Here is a 20,490-nt window from a genome sequence, read left to right on the forward strand (position 1 = left end):
GGACAATCGTTTGTTGAGGAGGTGCCAACCTGCTTCGATAGAGAATGTTTCCTTAGGCAGATTTTTTCTATATTTATGAAATCACAGGTCCAACTTCTATTCTGTTATGACTTAAGACATACCTTAATATGTTGATTTGATTTTATGTTCATAATTACCCTCTGAGGTACAGCATGCAAATATTTATTTACCCTCATTTTATAGATGAAGAAAGTGAGACTCATAGATATTGAATAAATGCACCAGTTTGATGATTTTATAGTGAAAATTTCTTGGGCATTCACAGTAGTGAGTGTTCTGGGCAGCACACTATACAGAAGATCTCTAGTAGACCTTCTATAATCTTATGAATTGCTTCTTCTTCTAGTTTTTAAATAAAAAAAAATTAGATTTTTACTGTTGCTGTTTGTTTTTGTATAGCTTATATTCCCTTGGCATCTGTTAGCGCCTGGTACACAGTGACATTTAATAAATGTTTATTGATTGACTGATTGGCTATCTCTCCCTCTTTAATCTCTCAGAGAGCTATCCCTTAAAACAAAGAATGTTTTTTTAAAGAGTAAAGCAAAGTTAGCAAAACCAATGAACAAATGGAAAATAAAACAACAAATTGCATGCAGTGTTTCACACATATTGACCCTATGTATTCAAAGGAGCAGGAGGAGGTATTGACTCACATGGTTTCTTTGGATCCAAGCTTATTCTCTGCAGTGATGTGGGAGGCAAAAGTTAATTCAATTTTTGCTTTTGTGATCCACTTTAGTAGACAGTTAGTATCCAGAATGAGACAAATGATCATCCTCTTTCTATATCTGTCTACACAGAGATACTGTGTTTATTTTGGGAAGGACTTTAACAGATTGGAGGATATTCAAGCAAGGATTACGTTAAAGAAATTGACAGAAGTGGAGACTATGCCACATGAGGGCTAATTGAAGGACCTGGGGCTATTTAGCCTAAAGAACAGGAGACTTAATGGGTGTAGTATTCCTATCTTCAAGTGTCAGGAGGGATGCTACATAGAAGCCTTGTTTACTTGGCCCCAGAAGAGACAGATTAATGTGTTGGATGGGGGGGAGGGTAGGGGAATGACTTATTATAATCACTTAGTGATCAATCAATACGTATTTATTAAGTAACTTTTGTTATGCAGTCATGTCTGAATCTTTGTGGCCCCATTTGGGGTTTTCTTGGCAAAGACAATGGAGTGGTTTTCCATTTCCTTCTCCAGCTCATTTTACAGATGAGGAAACTGAAGCAAACAAAGTTAAGTGACTTGCCCAGGCTCTCACAACCAGTAAATGTTTGAGGCCAGATTTGAACTCAGGAAGATTAGTCTTCCGGACTCCCAGTCCAGTGCTCTATCCCCTGTGCCACTTACCTGCCTAGTTGCCTGCTAGGGGTCAGAAAAATGTCTGAAAATGTAATCAGTTGCTTCAGCAGGCAGTGAATTTGCCTCTCTCTGGAGGTTTCAAAGCACTTGCCAGGGACACTCAAGGTAGGAATACATGCTTAGGCATAGGCTGGGCTAGATGCCCTCAAAATTCTTTCTATCTCTGAGATGATGAGAATACTTCAGTGGCTTCCTAATAGGTTTTTCTACCTTTGCTCTCTCTCCCATTCAATCTAGCCTTTACACTGCTGCTAAAATGTTTTTCTTTCTTGGCAATATCATAAATGCTCCAAAAACTTAATGTCAATGCCCTCAGAAACTTCTGTCAATCTGCTTTCCCAGACTGATCTGATATTATTCCTTAAACAACATCCATGCTTCAACTTAACCAGGATACTTTTTGTGCCCAGTGCTTCATTTCCCGACTATATGCTATCGAGAACTGTTGCTTAAACCTTGTTGAATGCATGTGTTAGTGGACTCCAGTGTGACTTCCTCCATGAAGCCTTCCCTGATAATCCCAATTAGTAACAGTTCCTTCCCTCTTGGAACCATGAGAGTACTTTGTTTTATACCTCTTGCTACTGCAGTGGAAAGAACATTGAGTTAGGAGATTTGGGTACATATTCTATCTTCACCTTACAGTTGCTCCATAATTGAGTCACTTAAACCTTCTGAACTGCAATTTCCTACTCTATGGAAACAAGATAACATATGTGCTACTTGTCTTACAGAGCCACAATAAAGTACTTTGTAAAACTGGAAGCACTACGAAAATATGCATTATTGCTATTCAGAAATAGTATAATTATTGGCAGCATAGCTTAGCCTTAGAAGATAGAGTACCAGGCTTGGATTTGAGAAGCACTGGGTTCAAATCCTACCCCTGTTACTAGCTAAGTGACTGGTCAAGATGCTTAACTTCATTGTGCCTCAATTAATATCCTAGGATTTATCTACTCAAGTCGCAGACTCAGTGGAAAGAGAGTCCCATGATAATAAAATTGAAGATCTTTAGCCTACTTGTCTAAGTAATATAACTATCTGTGAATACTAAACCTAGATTGAATAACACCTTTTTTTCTGTGAAGATCGCTTTGATGTCCCTAATGTAAAAATAGTTCTCTCTACTACCATTCCCAATTTCATAAAACAGGTTTTTCCAAAAAAACAAAACAAAACAAAACAAAAAAACAAACCCACAGTTTCTTGTAAGTTATTATTAAAGAACCTACATTACAATATGTTCTCTCTCCTTTCCCCATTCTGGGAAATGAGCTTATTTTACTTATATCTTTGCATTTCTGCCTTACACAGCAAGTTGTGTTGTTGTTGTTGAGTTATTTCAGTGGTGCCCAACTCTTGGTGACCCCATGTGGATTTTCTTAGCAAAGGTACTGGAATGGTTGGTTTGCTGTTTTCTTCTCCGGCTAGCTCCAGACAATGTAGATGTAGATGTACATCTACATTCCAGATGTAGAAATGGAAGGAAACAGGGTTATGTGACAGAATCACATGGCTAATGAGGGTCTGAGAACAGATTTGCATTTGGGAGGATGAGTCTTCTGATCCAGGCGCAACACTCTATCCATTGCAGCACTTACCAATGAGATACCTAGTTACTCCACAGAGAAATAAGTAAGGCATGGTGAGTGGTCTTGGAGTCAGAAATACCTGCATTCTGTTAGATACTACTAAATGTTTAATAACCAGTTCTCTGCCAAAATAAATTGCATGCACAATATACTTTTAAGTTTAATCTTCATTATTAATATTTCCTTAGTCACTTTTAAAAGTCTAGACAATCAGCAAAATAATAAGTCAAGCCAAGACATGTAGTACTACTGATTTTGAAATGTAAAAAATTAGCAATTGACTGGAACTAGTTTCAGCAACCCCTGCTTGGATTCAGCTTCTCCCTCTGATACATCCTTGACCATGGGCAGATCATTTAACTTTTTGGTACTGCAGAAATAGCTCTAAGTTATAGACCAGCTTCCACCCTAGGAAGGACTTAATAAAGTCTTTGGTTGAAGGTTATGTAGGCTGAAGCACTACAACAGGACAAATCAAAAGTTTTCTTTGTAATTAAAAAAAAGAATTGCCAACAAATTTAACCTAGTTCAAAAATATGGGTGATGATTTTATTTGTAAAGACTTGGAAAAAAATGATTCCTCAAGCTTGCTCATGTCTGGCAGCCTTCTCTTGGAGAAAGTTTCCTCCCTCATCACTTTTGTCCAATGCTTCTTTGGTCTTTCCATTTTAAATGGTATAAAAGAATATAGAGGAGAAATATTCATTTAAAAAAGAAATACGCAGAACTTAATAAAGCGATATTCAAAACATGCACTTATCATGGCAAGTTGTCAAAATGGGAAACTATTTGGCAATAGTTGGCAAATATTGCCACCAGTGATACCAAGATGGAAAGTGAAAATTCATTTTTTGACACTGACATTGTTTTTCTTAACAGGCCTCCACCATGGGTGACTGAGGAACAAACAACCACTCTGAGGTGACTGACTTCATTTTTGTTGGCTTCCGAGTTCACCCAGAACTCCATATGCTTCTTTTCCTGGCTTTCCTATTTGTCTACAGCATGGTCCTCTTAGGAAATGTTGGCATCCTGGCCATCATCCTGATTGATCCCCGACTGAATACACCAATGTATTTCTTCCTAGGCAACCTCTCCTTCATTGATCTCTCCTACTCCTCTGCTGTGGCACCAAAGGCCATGGCCAATTTCTTATCATCAGGTAAGTCCATTTCCTTTGTGGGCTGTGTGGTTCAGTTTTTCTTCTGTCTTATTCATTGTAGCAGAGGGTTTTGTCTTGGCAGCCATGGCTTACGATCGCTTTGTAGCCATCTGCTCCCCACTGAGGTATTCGGTCCTCATGTCAAGGCAATTTTGTACGCAGCTTGTGATTGGTTCTTATTTTTGTGGCTGGGTCACCTCTGTTCTCCTAGTCAGTATCACCTTCACTTTGTCCTTCTGTGCCTCTAGAGTTATTGACCACTTTTACTGTGACCCCACTCGATTGAAAAGATCTCGTGTTCCAACATTGTTGTCAATCGAATGGTGTCATTAATTCTGTCAGGAATCATTAATTTTGCCCGCTCTGATAGTTATCATGGTATCCTATGTTTATATAGTGTCCACCATCCTGAAGATCCGATCTGCTGCAGGTCGAATGAAAGCCTTCTCCTCTTGTGGTTCCCACCTTGGGGTGATAAGTTTGTTGTATGGAACTGTCTTCTTTGTGTATCTCATTCCCCCCCAACAACCCCGAACTGCGTAAAGTGGCTTCTGTGTGTTATACCCTCATTACACCCATGTTGAACCCACTCATCTACTCTCTAAGAAACAAAGATGTCAAAGAGTCTCTGAAAAGAATTTTAGGGAAGGTGAAAGCTTTGCTCTAATTTTCACATTTTTTCTCTCCCTTAGTTCTGTTATTTTTTAATTAGAGAAATCCCCTTAGGGATGCATTATTTCTGGTGGAGAAAATTTCTTGTCTATCCTCTTGATGCTTCCTCCAGAATACTGTTGTTACTAAATATCATAAGCATCAAAATCAAAGATGATATAGCAACTCTACAAATGCCAATGTACCTCATTAGACCTGCTAACAGCTGGACCCAAGAGAAGTCATTATTTCATAGGATCTCTGAGTGTGCCCTAAAGGAGATTAGGTTGGAAACAGAGTAATCTCTTCCACATCATGATTTTCCCTATTGTGGTTATGATATATGGTAGAATGGCATACAAAATTACTGTAAAAGGGAATTTTGGGGGAGTTATGCAGAAGTCGCCAATAACACTCAAAGGCTAACAGATGAGAAAGAAAAACTTCAGAAACTCAGAAATGCATAAAATATGCCTATGCTCCAATACTTAATTTAAATTTTATAATAAAGTACTGGAAACACCTCATAAAAAAAGAAGAAAAATTCAGAACTCTTCTCTGATACAAAGGGAGGGCCAAAAATTTTCACGCAGATTTTCCAGATCATATGGGTGCTACACCCCTAACTCCGCAAAGTGGGATGGATAACCACATTGTTGTGGGTTGATGAGTTGGTATTGTTTATCTCTTTGACAGGAGTTCAGACACTAGATGTTCTGGTTTGTTTTTCAATGGAACATTTTTTAATTTAAATGTTAAAAATGGATACAGAATTTCTGCTTTTAGTTGTGTATGTGTGGAAAGTGAAAGTGATAGGATAGATGTAGTGAAAAAAGATCACATACATTTTGTTAGGCCATCAAAGTGAATGATAATAATCTGCTAATTCATTCCCTTTGGCTATCTACTCTCTTCTACAAGCAAAAGGTAGTTGATGGTATCATTCAGTTTACTCAAAGGTGGGCCTATGATCAGTCTTTCAGCTTGACTGCTAGGACCTTAGTCATCTCATGACTGTGTGTGTTCAATTCAATCTGGCCATTTGGAAGTGTTTTGTAGCTATCTACTATTTCTCCATCTCAGAACCAGGTATGAAAATAAAACAAAACAGCCCCTTCACTCAAGGATCTTCCATTTTCCTGGAATTGAATATATAAAACTTCAGCATTGTTTGGAGAGTCACAATTACCCTTTCATAATGTAGTGAGCTCTGATTCATGAAAATGAATTTAATCAGTTGTTCTTATAATGAATATGACAGAGAAAAATTGGGATTTAGGTGTAGAATGAGATCCCAGAGTAAGAAGAGTCTGTTGCTTTTGTCTGTGGGACCTGTGGAAATCAGCCTCTTAATTCATAATTCTATCTGTGTGTCTTTTATATTGTGGATAAAGAACTGATCAACACAAGATACCTGGCTCCAAGAAGTACTGCCTCTGACCCCTATTGTGTGACCCAGGGCAGGTCCCTTAAACACTCAGCATCCAAAGCAACTCTCTAAGACTAGAAATTTTGGATTGAAGATCTGCCTTAGTAGAGGAATTAATTCTAGGGAATTTTCCTGTACCAATGGAATCAATGGCCTGGCAAAATTATGTAAAACATACACACACACATACATTCACATGTGTGTATTCACATATTTATGCAAATAAACATATATTTGAATGTATTCATATACACACCTATATACCACATCCATTCATGTACACATGTATATACATATACACACACATAGGAAAAACAAATGCATATGTAAATATATGCTCATGTGTGTGTATATACACACATAAATACACATTTATACACATATGTATATTTGTGTATGCATGTATGTCCACCAAAATGTACTTCTAACCTCTAAATATATGCAAATATGTATAACACACATACATGCACACATACATAGATAAGTATACATACATATGCAGGTACATGCAAACACACTACAATATGCATATGCGCCCATATACTTAGACATAGACATAGGCACATGCCAGACATAGACATAGACATAGGCATAGATGTAGACGTTGATATAGACGTAGACATAAACATAAACATGACATAGACCTAGACCTCACATAAAATTTTTGGGACCCTCTGTATATTCATATTAGAAATCATTGAAGATGTTTGTTTTTGATGAGAAATTTAAATCATCTAAATGAATGTGAAATTCCATAAACACCTCTGCTAATGAGGAACAGCAACTCTAACTCACTTTGGGTAAGAGAGAAAGGCAACAATGAGACATTTGCTCTACTTTATCTGTTCAGTGGAGACTTGTCCTTTAGACACTGAGAAATAACTCTGTCTGTGTTTATGTCTGTCCTGATGATTCCAAATATTCAGATAGAAATCGAAGCTGAAAAACATAGTCAACCACCCAGGTATGTTCAAATATGTTCATGTTTTTCATGGTATTTATAAATCTCACATCTGGATTTGTGAATGAATTTCACAATTTTGTTTTTTTCCCAGAAGATACACCCTCAATAGCTTTCTTCCTTAGAAGAGTATAGTGCCATCTTTGGAGAATGATGTCTCTGCAGGGTAAGAAGTAATAAGATTTTTTTGTGCTTATTCTGGAAATAGAAAAATATAGAAGTTAAGTGGTTTATTCAGTTGTCATGATTTATTCCTGCCCCCTTCCTCACAGTGTTTAAATAACAGTTCCTCTTTCCTCTGAACTCTAGTCTAGTATGTTATAGAAAAAGTTCACGAGGAAATAAAAGGGAAATCTAACCCCCTCCAACAGCATCCCCCACCCCATGATCAGTATCTGTCTGCATCATTTCTTTGGGATGTTCTTAGTCCTATATGAGTGATTTATGTTTCAGGCTTACACTGTTCACTCTGTGAGGAATTCAGAAATGATCATTATCCCTTGATTAAGTGTGGATTCAATAAATGATAAACAATAGTAGATTGGAAATAGGACAAAACTAAGATTTACATCACCTGACTCCTGGTCTAGTTCTCTATTGGATAATACAGGCTGCTCAGCCTTGAAAACTGATTGCAGTGTTAAAGGTACAGCCTCATGAGTGTCCTAGCATCAGACACTCCTAATGCTGGCAAGATCCTTGAGAAAACATCCTGGCTCTATCCCTAATTCCAGGCACAATACCAGCTAATTCATCCAACACAATTGTCAATACCTTTTTCCCCCAAACGAAGAGAAAGAGGTTCCATCCTCTAGTCTATGGTATCCTAAGTGTCTTACATGCTTTTGTACAACTGAATGACAATTTCCCTCACTATTTAACTTAAATATCTTTTCTGATTTGTGCCATGATTTTTTTTTTCCTGAGAATCATCCAGTGTCCTGGGATTTGTAGTTGCAACCTCTCATTGCCAATCTCTTCTTCACCCTGCCCCATGCACCCCAATTTCATTTAGTGCCTGCACTGTTTGCCAATTTACCTGGTGTAGAAAAAACAGTCTCTGGATCTCAGCTTCAGGGTATAAGGGAGGGGAAAAAGGAGTTTCCCACACCCTCCCTTCTATTTTTTTAAGCACACATATTCAGAAAACCACGCAGAACATCTTATTCACAGACTACTTTGAAAACACCCTAACCCCTCTGTAGATCTTCTATTTGTCCTTCCTTGAAAAGGGTTTCAGTATTTCTGAAGGGGGATCAATTTCTTTGTTTCCACAAGTTCTCCCTTGTTTCCACAAAACCCATTATGTTCTGTCTTCATTTTCCTGCTCATTGTTAGTATTTCTTGTACAATTCTTCAATGAAACATTGATTCAGTTGATACATTTTTCATGGCAGGGATAGTCAATGAGATAGGATCTTTTATCCTAATCCTCCTGTTGGAGATATGATACTTGACCTTAAATCAATTTTAATTTCTTCTATCTATATTTAAGGGATAACTCAAATGATGACATTAAAAGAAACCAAACGAACTGTATCTCAGCTTTATATCTATTGTGTTATTTTATCCAAGATAAAACCCGTCTTTGTTGATAATGAATATTTCTGATTCAATAAGGGTTTAAAAAAAAGAATCCTCAAGTAAAGACCATGAGACTGGAGTTCTAGCCTTGAGGGCTTTGCTTGGATTTTGTAAACTTATGAAGAAGTATATCAATGGAATGCTGGTATATGTTTAATGATCAGCTTCTCCAAAACGCAAACACATTTTTAAGTTTAGGCTTCACTATTAACATTTTCTCCATCATTTTCTTTAGTCTAGAAATCCGGAAAAAACAAACAAACAAATCAGTCTGTGATTTGTAGCATTTATGTAGTTTAGAAATGCTAACACAGCAAATAATCAGCTTTCACAAGCTGGTTTAAGCTAACTCCAATCTGTCTTTGTGTCTAAATACGATTTCTCCTCTCAAAATCCAAACTTTGAGAAAAAATTCAATTTCATAGCTGAGTGTAAATTGATTTTTCAAAAGATATTTATGATAGTTATCATAGGCCTTTATAACATTTAAAGAAAGACTCAGAAACTTTAACGTTCTGTCTCCTTTTTCATCTAAAGTGAACTTATTTCCTATTCCATTGTTGGGATTTTTTTTTCCTTTTTGTGGAAAACAAAGAGCTAGAGGTTGAGGATGTTAAATGTGTTTTTTTTTTAATACTTCAAGGAGTATCTCCCCACAGTGCCAAGTTAATTGGGTTGGGCTGAATCCATTTTATTTTTCTTTCCCTATCATCACAGAGAAAGAATCCCTGTCCTTGTGAGAGTCAGAAAACTGGTATACTCTCCTGCAACCTGTTTTAGGCTATGTATCTTTTAGAACATGCTGGTAGAAATGATGAAATTGCATATGAAGAGAACACCAGTGGGGGCTCAGGAGGACTTTGTGACATTGTTGTCCTTTGGGATGTTCTTCAGGTTATATGGTTTCTCAGTTATGATTACAGTTTTAAAGGATATTTCAGATTTTAATTTTCTTGTACTAATAATCTGAGCTTCCCAAGGATAAATGATTGCTTTCTTTAGACAATACCCAGGAATGTTGATCTGTACGTAGTGGATGCTTAAAGACTATGAACAAAAAACTCAGCCAAATAAATAAATAAGTAGACGGGCAAATAAATAATAGTAATAATAATAGCATTTAAATAGAGCTTACTCTGTACCAGGCACTGTATTAAGTGCTTTGAAATCATTATCTCATTTGATTCTAACAAAAACCCTGGGGTGGTGGTGGTGCTATTATCCCCATTTTACCAATGAGAAAACTGGAGCAAGCAGTGATTATGTGATTTGCAGGAGGTCTATAGCTAGTAAATGTCTGAGGCTGGGTTTGAATTCCATTCCTGACATCAGTCTCAGTTTTCTATCCATTGATCCACCTATTTGTCTATATTGAAAAGATTTTAAAATACTTGTTAGCTTGACCACACCTAATTGTTTATGGTACTAGACAAGTTAGACATCTCCATTCCATGGGAAAGACAATTCCCAGTAAATAAGTGGTGAATGGATATGATCTGTTTTCAAAAAAAGAATTCCTAGCTTAAAATGCCTTTTAGAGAACAGTTTAACAAACTTATTGAATATTTATTAACTGGCAACTAATTGGACTTTGATACAGTGGTAGACACTGAAGGTATAAAAACAAAAACTAAATGGTGCCTATCCTCAAAGAGCTTACATTCTTTTGGAGGGAATCCATATGTATGTATTAAATTATGTACAACATACTTTGGGGGGAGGGCACACTAACAGGGCAGTTAATCGTGTAATTAACAGACTTTTCCAATGGGCAAAATAGGAATAGCAGGGGGCACAGTGGAAAGTTAGAGACACAGGAGGGATAGGTTGATATGATTTGGTATGAAGGATTAGAAAGTATTATCCAAGGAAGGGAACTTAGTTTTAGGAAATCTAGATCACTAGGTAATAGATCATTATTATTTTCACACTAACCATGGAAATGAGGATTTGTTTATTATTCTCTTGACCAGAGATGGAAAGCAGGGTGATAGAAATAAAACATTCTACAGAAAGATGAGTCTTTGACCCTACATCTTGGTTGATGAATGGGTACAGTGTAGTCTTAGGGTCATGTGGGTTATTGAAAGGGGAGGTATTTGAGGAATTCACCCTCCACTACTCAGGGAAGTCAGTTCATTCCAATACTGAATAGATTATTTCCCCCAAAGTTGAAAGTCTCAGGATTTTTGGTTCTAGATTGGCATTCATTGTAAGTGGGGAAGGATGGCAGAGCAGATCACGAATCTCTGATCTTACCTGATGGTCAAGCAAAGGTAGTGGAATCTTGGAGCCCCTTTGGAATATAACCAGTGACTTAAGATAACCCCAAATGGTCCCAATGTATACAGAATGGGCCATTCAATACTGGTCATATTCATTCTTTGTTTTTTTTGCTCCCTATATATGGAAGGATTCAGGATCATCTCTGAAATAAGCTTAGGAATTGTTCATGCTTGAATTCCACCAAAAATGATTAATTAATGATCCTAACAATATAAGTACTCTATGAACAAATGTGACAAAACAGTAAAGATTAGTAAATGTTGGGAGTCTGGGAGTTGGAGAGAAGAGCTATAAAATCACAGACACACTGTTGGTGGCATTGTGAATTGGTCTAAATACCTCAGATGTCACTTGTAGTTAATTATGAGGGTGTTCATACACTTTGAACAAGGAAACATACTACTGGGCATATTTCTTGAGGAAGTAAAGAATAGAAATAAGAGGTGAAGTATTTACCAAATGTTAGAATATCACTGTTTGTGTTAGCAAAAACTTGGAAACAAAATTCTCTTTGAAAAGATGTCTGAAAAAATGATGGAATGGAAAAAGCACTAATTGAGCTCTTACTATGTGCCAAATTATGGTATCAGAATGAAGAGGAATATTTATAGTGTAGCAATAAATTTTGAAGATGAAGAATTAAGAGAAACATAGAAGGAGCTGTCTAAACTGAAGCAGAGTGAAAGGACAACCAAAGGAATGACATACCCAATGACTACACTGATATAAGTAAGATGATCACTAAAAGGAAGCAAAATTTTGAACTGTTGAAAAGCCCATTATGGGCCTGGAGTACAGACAATGAAACACATTTTCTCCTCAGTCCTAACAGAGAAACGGGATTACTGGAGCAAGCATTTGAAAAAAACATGAGATGCTATTGGATGAGTCCATTGCATTGTATTTTTGCTTCTTTGTTACAAGGGGTGGGAGTTTTCAGGAATAATTGTGATGTAAAGAAAAAAAGTATTAATAAAATCTATAAAAGGATTGTATTTTTCTCCTGTCCTCCCCTGCCTTTAAACTGTTTAAATAAGTATATTTAAATATGTATAAGTATTTTGATATTCCAAACATGGGGCATTCCAATGCAACACAAGTACATAACCCTAAACATGAAAATTTCTGTCATTCCTAAATATCTATTTCAACTTGTTGAGGAAGTAGACTGAGTTTCAGGAAAACATCTCCCCAGAAAAAAAAATAACCTTAGAAATGAAAAGAACAGAGTTAGAGGGTTGTGTAAATAGAGACCATTGGAGTGGCAAGGACTGGATGAGCCTTACTGATTTCTATCTTGAAGGATATCTCCACTGTTTTAGAGATCTTCTGCCCCATCTTCTGATAAGATTAACTACAAAGAAAATATCTCCACTGGAACAAATCTGATCTTTATCATCTTCTGAGATGATAAAGTTAACACAAAGTTAACACATTTAAACTTCAAGGTTAACAAGTTCTTCCACAAAGTCACCTGTCGTCTTGTCCCTTGGGAACTCAAGTTCCCAAATAAGGAAAGTGGCAACCTAGTAGGCTTCTTTTGTTATCTGAAATGTCAGCCCTAAGGCTGTGTAAGATACCACCTATGTGTGTAACTCCTTGTTCTGCACATAGCTATCAACCTGGCAACTAGTCATCCATTTATGTTACTTTTATCTTCTAGACTAAGCTCTAGATTTCTTGATCTCTAGCTAAGCAGATCAAGGTGGGAGGAATTAGTTTCTGGAAGGATCTTAGTAACTCCCGGTTAAGGAATTGTAATACAAACCTAAGGGAAGTAGCTTGATTTGGGAGGAATTAGAGAAAGCTAAAGGGTGAATGTGGAAGTGCAGGGTGAGGGGGGGGGGGGCAACTTACTATCAGTGAAGACATTATGAGCAACTATTGTGAATTTTCACAGGAGTGAAAGAAAAAAATGAGTTTCAGTCATCCACAGGCACTTCTTACTATCAGCACATGAGCTTCTCTTTCATTTTACTGAGATCATGCTTTGAACTTCTTCAACTCTACTTTTCACTCTTTCTCCATCTTTATCCACCATCTCCTTTTCTTACAAAGGACAGAGAGATTTAGAACTCTTCCTCCAAAAGGCGAACCCTCTCTGTGGAAGGACCTGAACCCCTATGCCTTGTCTGAGAATGGATCAATCATCCACTTTCTTGCATCCTCATTTTCTTTCCTACTACTGGTTCCTTTCCATCCATCTATCTATTCATTTATCAGATCTCTCTCATCCTTAAAAAGACTTCCTTTGACTTTGCTTCCCTCTTCAGCAACTGACCCATACTAGTCCCTTTCTTCACTGGTGAAATTCAATGCCATTGCATACATGCTTATTGATACTTTTTGATCTAGATTCTGTGCTTGACCCTTTACTGACTCCAAATTGATGCTGCAGGTAGAAAATGTGCTGCAAGATCTTGGAGGTCCCTTCCAGTTTTGAGATTCTTTGAGCCAGGAGGCTGAAAGTTTTTCTTGTCAACTATAGTACCAAAGTGCTTCGGCTTTGTTTCTGACAAACAGGCATAATGAAGAGAAGAATATAAGCTAGGTGGATAAAGAATAGTGACCAGATGGTCATAACCCTAAGTTTTCTGTAACAGATGGCTTTTATCTCTCTCTCAAACAAAGATATGGGGGATTGGACTTAATCTTAACTTGGAAGCATGCTGCCAGATTTAGGAAGGATAGATGAAAGATCTAAAGCAAAGCCTACCAGATTTCCTTTCCTCTAACACTTGCACAGGACCACATCCTACTCTGCAAGTAGTTAAGGGGTGGGAGGGTGGTGGGAAAGACATCTACCAGATGGGCTGATGTTTTATTTGCACTACTTTTTACTCATTCAGAGACCCATAGCAGGTCTTGCCTAGAATTGCCATTATGGCGGGGTAAGGGGAAAGAGAAGAAGAAGAAGAAGAAGAAGAAGAAGAAGAAAGAGAGAGAGAGAAATTTACTGTTGTAGACTTTTTCATAACCACTGAAGTATGACTCAATAGTTTGTATTTTGTCACTATACAGTAATTGGATGAGAAACAGAGAATGCATGCACATGACCTGAAGTTGGGTAGGAAAGGACTTCTGTATCACACATCTCTACAAGCTCTTTCACCAAGCCTCCTCAGGGTTATGCAGAAGGCAGAGGACTCTGTATACACTCCAAGTATTGATCCCTTCATTGCACACACACACACACACACTCACAACAGCAACATTGTAAATGGAAAGAACAAGAAAAAACAATTCTGTGAAATTATAATGGCCAAGTTTGACCTCAAAGATATTTTGGATTAGGCCAGATTGTAACAATATAAGACATTTCTAGGTGATTTTGCAGTTAACAAAATGAGATTTACTGAGCCACAACTGAAAAGTATTCAAGAAGGATGAGTATAGAAGACATCTTTAACTGATCCAGCAAAACCTGAGTTACCCTTCATTGTCCAACAGTCAACAATCGCAGAGCCTGTGAGCTTTCATTTTGTCCCCAGATGACCAGGAAGTTATATGAATTGCCTGAGCTTTTAAGTGCTTGAACCAATGAATCTCAAGGATAGGTTCAATATGCTTTAAAGAAAAAAAAAGCTAGGTCAACATATATGGTGGTAGGGGTGAGAATTTTGCTTCTACCACAGAGAAAACCTAAAATGACGCTTCCTTCATCTTCTAAGCAGAGGCAGAGGTGGTAGAGATGCCTATGGGTTTGAAATACTGCATATGATATCAGATTTGATGGATATGATTGTTTTCATGATTCTTTTTTTTCTTTCTTTTCCCCTTTCTTTGTTATTCTTCTTCTCCTTCTTCTCTTCTCTTCCTCCTTCTCTTCCTCTTTCTCTTCCTCTTCTCCTCCTCCTCCTCCTTCTTCTTCTTCTTCTTCTTCTTCTTCTTCTTCTTCTTCTTCTTCTTCTTCTTCTTCTTCTTCTTCTTCTCCTCCTCCTCCTCCTGTTTTTGTTCTAAAAGATGGTTTTCCAGGGAAGCGGGACATCTATTTTTGGAAATGTAGGTAATAGAATATATAAACTTTAAAAAATCTTTCCTAAACTATAGTTTTAAAAGATACTGATGTCCTCTTCTATTTTTAATGGTATGACTTTTCTATTCAGTCACATACCTATTTTGAGCTTATTGTAGTATAGGGCATAATATAATAATCTAATACTACCTTCTAATTTTCTTTAAGCTTCCCATAAAATGAGTCCTTCTCCCAATAATACATATCTTTGGATTTGCCAAAAGTAGGATTACTCCTTTTTACTGCTGAGATTTCTTACTCATCTAGACTGCTGCACAGAGCTACTTCTGCTTTAAAAAATCTAGTGTGGTATCCCCTAACTGTACTTCATTTAAGGCAATCCTGGAAAGCAAAAAGAATTTCCCACCATTGGGCATGTGAAGACCTGTGTTGTATCCCAGGGGTACTGTGTGGGAACTCAGGCATCCACAGATATTCTCTGCCTATTTCTTACTATGTATGACTCAACTCTGGGTTGAGTCCCCTCCCATTTGCTGCTGAATGAGATAAATGCTGATTAAGAGGCCTGCCACATCAGGTAGAAGAACAGCTTTTCCCACTGAAAGGACTGTTCTAAATAATTTTGATGACTATTCATTTATAATGTAGTTTGAAGTCTGGTAATACTACATCCTGGGCCATTAACCAATATTTAACACCAATAGTCTGCTTCGATGCTACATGCTAAATACCATTGAACTCTGGAACTTCACAGAAGTGGTATGAAGAATATAGTGTAAATTCTCATTGCTATATTCATTAAGAGCTCATCTTAATGCTACTTTTTACATATGATTTTTCTTGTTTTCACTATTTCCTAGTGGCTCCTCCTAAAAATGTACCTTGCATTTACAAAGTAACACACACACATGCATACACACGCACACACATATATGTGTAATATATTTCAAATTTGCATGCTAAATGTTGACTCCTATGATATAAAGTAAGTGTCCTGAAAGCAGACTTCCTTCCTTCCTTCCTTCCTTCCTTCCTTCCTTCCTTCCTTCCTTCCTTCCTTCCTTCCTTCCTTCCTTCCTTCCTTCTTTCCTTCCTTCCTTCCTTCCTTTTTACAGTTTGAAAACTCCTATCTGATCAGGTTTGGCAAATAGGTGGTGCAATGGATATAGTGTGGGGCCTGGAGTCAGGAAGACTTGAGTTCAAATGTGACTTCAGACACTTACTAGCTGTGTACCTTGGGCGAGTCACTTAACCCTCTTTGTCTCAATTTCTTCTTTTGTAAAATGAGCTGGAGAAGAAAGTGGTAAACCACTCCAAAATCTTTGTCAAACAAACAAACAAATGGGGTCACAAAGAGTCAGACATGACTGAAAAATAATTGAGCAACATCTGATCTGTAAGTATTTTTAGAAGTAGACTCTTTTCAGCCTTCAGGAGAGGCAGTAGTTAAGATCCTTTTACTTCTCTGTGTCAAATCCTAACCCATAAATCCAAATTCTGTTATCCATTGTTTTCAACCCTTCATTTCTCATGTTTTTCTTTCTCTGTAAGGCCCCTATATTCAATAAGACAGGAATGATGAAAATACCACCTTACCCTGTAAAGTCTGCAGTTTCCTTCATTTTTCCAAGAGAAGATGTTTAAGACCCTTTTGATAGCATCATTGTTCTGGCATCATTGTACACAATATATATTTATAATTGTGCATATATGTATGTATGTATGTATGTGTATATATATACATATTCATAGATATATAGATATTCTGATGGCAGAAAGTGAAAAGAGAAGAGGAATTAAGAAGCTTCTTGATGAGGTGAAAGAGGAGAATATAAAAGCTCTCTTGAAGCTTTACATAAAAAACAAAACAAAACCAAGATCTTGGCAACTGGTCCCATCACTTCCTGGCAAATGAAGAGAAGTGAAATAGAAGCAGCATTAGATTTTATATTCTTGGGCTCAAAGATCACTACAGATGGCAACTATAGACATGAAATTAAACCATGGCAAATCTGAACAGCACACTAAAAGCCATAGGCATCACTGTGCTAACCAAGGTCCATATTTTTTTCCAGTAGCAATGTACAGATGTGAGAGTTGGACTATAAGGAAACGTAAGCTCCATGGAATAAACACTTTTGGGTTGTGGTGGTGGAGAAGACTTTTGAATGAAGCTAGGGACTTTTTGAGGTGAAATTAAGGAGGGAATGCCTACCAGGCACAGGAAATTAGAAGATCTTTCGTTTTCTCTCATGTGGTTTAAAAACTCAGAGAAAGAAGATTTGAGGAAATCCCAATCAATGAACAAACTTTTTCGTTTTTAGCTAAGCAAAAGTATGGACATGGGAAAAGAAATGCCATATATTAGAACTCCTCCAAGCAGAAGAGTTTGTCCAGAAGATAGGAAAATGGAAAGTAATGTATAATAAGTCCGGAAGAATAGCTGGAGTCAAATCATGTGGCTTTCAATAAGCCAAACATGCTATTATAGATGAAACAAGGAAAGAAGACGTAGCAGGACAGATCCCCTGCGAACAATAACACCACCTCGTTATTTTATCCATTTGAAAACACCTCCATAACACCTAATCTATATCTTGCAGAGAAGAGATGTTCAGTAATTATTAAATTTGGAGTCAGACCTGAGTTTACATCCTGCTCTGCTTTTTTCATCTTGTGTGACTTTGGGCAAGCCACTTCATGTCTATTGCTCTCAGTGTCTTCCTTTGTAAAATCAGAGGGATGGACTAGAAAATGACCTTTAAAATTGTTTCCACCTCTTAAATCTGTAAAACTATGAGGTTATTTTTTTTAAAGCAATCTGTCTCCCTTTGTGGTGAATGAGCCAAACTGCACGGAACCATTGGAAAGATTATGTTGAAAAATATGTTTTTTGGAGTTACAAAATATTTTAGATATAGAAAAGATCTTAAAATTAAATTAAATTCAGGACCATAAATTTATATAGGAGAAAAGAGAAGCCCAGATACCATAAGCAACATGCCTAAGAGCAGCTAGTGACAGAACAGAGATCAGAACCCAGGCCTTCTGATGCTCAGTCCAATGACAACCTATATATGACAACCTACATTTCAAGCCAGGCATAGACAACCATCTGAAATATCTTACACTGCAATTTACAAAGCTGTTCACACAAAAACTTGCAAATTTGGACTCCAAGAAAGTAAATATCTGGGACACAATGTGAGACATGAGAACATAATGTCCCGCGTAGCATATGGATCAAAATAGGAGTGATTAAAGATTGGCAAACTATACATAAGAAACAAATGAGGCAATTTTGGCACTAGGAAGTGCCTCTTTATTTAGTACTCTAAGTGATTTGATGACATATATATTTTCCTTTAAAGGTTTTAATGAATAAAAATGCTTTTTTCTGACAGCTTAATTTCTAGCTATGATTCTTCCTTTCCCCTTTCTAAAGAGATGTCACAACAACAAAAAGAGGGAGGGAAGGAAAAAAGAGAGAAAGAAAAAACTATTTAGCAAAACCAATTAATATATCAAAATTGTGTAACAATTTATGATATATTCCATGGCAATTCTATGCTCTTTCAACTATTAAAAGATCAGAGGGAGTTTTTTTCCTCATCTCTTCTTTGGAAAAAAAATTTGGTTATTATGATTACAAAATGTTCTCCCTTGCCTCCTTTATTTTTCTTTTCATTTACATTATTGTCTTTGTGTGTATTATTTTCCTGGTTCTACTTTGTAGCAGTTCAAAAAAGTATCCCCAAACCCACAGAATTCTCCATAGTCATCATAATTTTGTAATAAAGTAATAAAGTTGTCCCTTCCTCATCTCAGGGATTAAAGGCCTGGGGCCCCCCAATTCAGAAAATCCACATAAAAGTTTTTGGATCTCCCTTCACAACAGAAATCACTGAATATTATGATATTAAAAGACAAAATGCGTTAAAATTATTCAATATTATATTTATTTTATGAATTTCTGAGTTTCTTTTTTTTAAATTTTATTTTACACTTCAAGATCAGGATACAAATATAGAATAGAGAAAAGAAACAAAAATGTATCATAAATGTCAATATTGGAATTTAAATACAAAGTAAGTAAGAAAGAAAAAATGCATGTGATATTGTAGTATAAAGAGGGTTTTTGTTCTTAGAGCTCAGCTTCCCAGGATCCATGGCCATAACAACCTCTTGTTATCCTAAAAAGAATCATCAGTGTAGGTTGTAAAGGCCACTTATTACCTGTGCAGATTGTGAGGGCCCTATAAAGCAGGTGGCAGTGGCCCAAGTGGGGAAGACTTAGGGTTGAATGCATAAGTTAAAATGCAGTGTGTGCCTTGACTTGCCCCCTTGCTTCCCCCCAAGGATTGAGGAGAGAGGAGACCTCTAAGAGAGAGAGACCTCTAAGAGATACAGAAAGTAAAGGGGGAACCTTTAGGGTTGAATGGAAAAGCTGCAATGCTGTGTGTACCTTGAGCAGCCCCCATCAAGACTTGAGGCGATTCAGGAGAGTGTGCAATCGGTGCCTATCTTGATTGACCCCATTGGGACCTAGGGGTAGTTGCCACTGCCACCTCACCAGCACCAGGGGAAGGCTGATTAGGGAATGCTGCAGGAGTTAGTGGTTCATTGTAAGCAACCCTTGTGAGAACACTGAAACACTCGACTAGAATAAAGTAACCCCTCTGAAGGTGTCTGCTTGTCTAACCAGATCACAAATGAACCTGTGCTAGCAGCCTTTCTGTGTGCTATGTTTATTAGGGGTACAAATGCACGTAGTAGAACATAAAAGAGGATTCAAAATATGTAACAATAAATTTTCATTTGAAGAAAGCCTGTATGATAAATAATACGTTGTGCTCAGAACTGTCCATCTTTGCTTCCTTTTATGTTTTCTTTTGTTCTGTGCTATGCACTTTTTTACTTTGCTATCCCCACCCCCACCCCCAATGCTAGAAGTAAGCTTGGATATCATTTCTGAACTTCTAAACCTTTTCTGTGTCATCAACTGGCCTTTTCATGTTGTCTACAACTTCCCCCAAACTCCTATTTAATTTCTTATATCAGTCCACAATACACTGAAATCACAATGGGGAAAGTTACATTATAGAAGGAATAACTCACTCTATTCCATTCATGTACTTCAATTTATTCAGCTATTTCTCAATTAGTAGGTAAGAACTTTGTTTCAGGTTTTTGCTCATCCCCCCAAAAATGCTGTTTATATTTCGTCTTCTATAGGACCTTTGTTGGTCTTTAAGTTCCTTAGCATACATACTGACAGTGACATCTCTAGGTTAAAGGGGGTGATACATTGTAGTGACTGCTCAGCATGATTACAAGTTGCTTTTCAGAATGGCTTGAGCTGTTCACAACTTCACCAACTGTATCTTCCTGTGTCCATCTTCCTGTACCCTCTCCAGCACCATTTCCACCTTTTGTCATTTTTATTTTGGTAT

General features: G+C 37.1%; 1 pseudogene; it reads left to right on the forward strand.

Annotated features, from left to right (window-relative positions):
- The first annotated feature begins 3,876 nt into the window (after window positions 1–3,876).
- LOC140531390 (olfactory receptor 9K2-like) lies at window positions 3,877–4,817 on the forward strand (annotated as a pseudogene).
- Window positions 4,818–20,490: the final 15,673 nt, after the last annotated feature.

The sequence above is a fragment of the Notamacropus eugenii genome, chromosome 3 (assembly GCF_028372415.1).
Source record: "Notamacropus eugenii isolate mMacEug1 chromosome 3, mMacEug1.pri_v2, whole genome shotgun sequence".
Taxonomy (NCBI): domain Eukaryota; kingdom Metazoa; phylum Chordata; class Mammalia; order Diprotodontia; family Macropodidae; genus Notamacropus; species Notamacropus eugenii.